Raw genomic sequence first — 2,271 nt, forward strand, 5'->3', positions numbered from 1 at the left:
AAAAATAACTCGTGCACTCTTCCTTTGGTTGTTTCCTCAGACATTACTTAAATGGCTGTGCATGCTACACGCTGCTCTGCGCAGTGAAGAAGGACCGAACATTTCAGAGACTCTCTGACGGGCTGGAATTGCAACCCCTTCAACCATCCATTCCACAAATGTTCATCGAGTGTCTCCACACCAGTAACGCCAGGGCAGCATGGACAAAAACACGTGCTTCTGGAGCTGACGGTTGGCAGAGGAGACAACCAGCAAACAAGAACTACAATTAACAACAAAAAGTAAGAAAAGGCCAACAACTGGAGCATGCGAGAGGGACGTTTACTGCTTTTGTTAGGCAAGCAGGAGCGGAGGGCGGAGGGCGGGCGGATGCCCTGAGGATTCCTTGGGAAAGAGCTTGTTCCAGGCTGAAGGAACAGCCAATGCAAATACCTTGAGGTGAGAGAGCATCTGATATTTATTTTTTAGGAGAAACAAGAAGGCCCAGTGGGTAAAATAATAGAAAAGAATGTCTCAGTCTGGCTCCTTATTTCCCAGTATTTTAACTAATTACTTAAAAAAAAAAATTGCCATAGGATGTGTGCTCTTCCTGGAGAGACAGAGAAAAAGAGAGAAGGAAGGTGAGAAGTCATCTCTTGGGGGATGGCCATGCTGTAATCCTTTCTCCTCCACTCTCCTTTCGAATTTTGGGTGCACATGTACACATACCCACCCTTTTTCAAGCCACGGGGTCCAGGACTCAAATTGCACAGTCAGTCATGTGGGATCCAGCCCCCTTGACCACCACAGCACTGGCTAGCCCCTCCACTAATTATATTTTTTACTTTTAGTTTTTTTTTTTTTTTTGAGAAGTTTTTGCTATAGGGCACGTGCGCTCGCCAGACAGAGAGAGACAGAGAGACAGAAAGTGAGAAATCATCCCCCAGGGGGGATGGCCACACCGCAATCCCTTCTCCTCCATTTTCCTCTTGGGATCCTGGGCATACATGCACACACGCCCCGCTGAATTTAAGCCACTGGGTCCAGGACTTGAACCACAGTCAGCTACATGAGAGTCCAGTGACATAGCCATTACGCCATCTGTTGGTCCCCCCACTAATTACTTTTTGAAAACACTTATTTAAAAGATTAAGATAGGGGCTAGCAGATGGCATAGTGTTTACATTGCTGGACTTCCACATAGCCAAACTGCAGTTTTAATCCGGACCAGGTGGCTTGAAAATCACACTGGATGCATGTGCTTGTGAGCCCCAGATCCCAGGAAAAGAATGGATAGAAGGGATTGCAGCATGGCCATACCCCCTGGGGTGGGGGTCACTTTCCCTCCCACTGTCTCTGTCTGTCTCTCCAGCAAGCACACATGGCCTATAGCAAAAAAACTCTTTAAAAAAAGAGTAAGATTAAATATTGTCAGGTTTCCAGGCTCAGACAAGGGTTCAAAACTCATTACGAGCCAGCCTGTGTCCTGATGCCATCTTGCCAACCTAGTTGTACTGGGGCTTGAGATACAAGTTGGGCATATTTACCTGCTGGCCCCAAATTCCTACAAGATGGAGAAATAGAGGAGAAGGGGTTATGGCGTGATTACCTTGGGGGGGGGTTGTTAATCACGGTCTCTCACTGCAAACCCACAGACTGCCTGATAATTAAAACAGAAAAAACACCTCGTCACCTACTTTCTGTGCTCCTGAGCTAGCTAGCTTACTGAACTTCAATTTTATCTGTAAAATGGGTATCAGTAATGCAGTAGGGCTGTGGTGAGAATAGACAATGTGGATGAAGTACTTAGCCAGTGCCCGGTACATAGCAAGCACCTGAAAACTGTTTCTGGCCATCATTAACCCATTACGGTCCTCCATTCCCTAACTCCTATTGGGAGAAGATGAGACTCTGTGTCCCAACAAAATAGCCATTTCCCTTTAAGAACCCGAGCGTGCCTGGAGCCAGCCTTCCCCGCACCTTTTCCAAATTTTCCAATCCCTGCTTGGCATTTCGTGCCCGAATATCTCCGATTGGACAATCTGCACCAATCGGAGGCCGCACCGGGAGCCGCCAGGCGCACTGCTCCGCCCCTGCGCAAGCCCTGCCCACTGACCGGTCAGTCCCGTTGCTATGGGGACTGGTGGGCGGCGAAGGGGGAAAGCCCCGGATGTTCGTTGGGGATTCAACATGGCGGCGGCAGTGGCCGCGGTGGCGGCGGCTCTAGACAGCTGAAGGCAGCGCGAGGGTGCGGAGTTCCGGGCCGTGCGGCTAGGCAGCGAGCGACTGCGG

This window comes from Tupaia chinensis, unplaced genomic scaffold (assembly GCF_000334495.1).
Source record: "Tupaia chinensis unplaced genomic scaffold, TupChi_1.0 Scaffold138910_1, whole genome shotgun sequence".
In the NCBI taxonomy this organism is placed as follows: domain Eukaryota; kingdom Metazoa; phylum Chordata; class Mammalia; order Scandentia; family Tupaiidae; genus Tupaia; species Tupaia belangeri.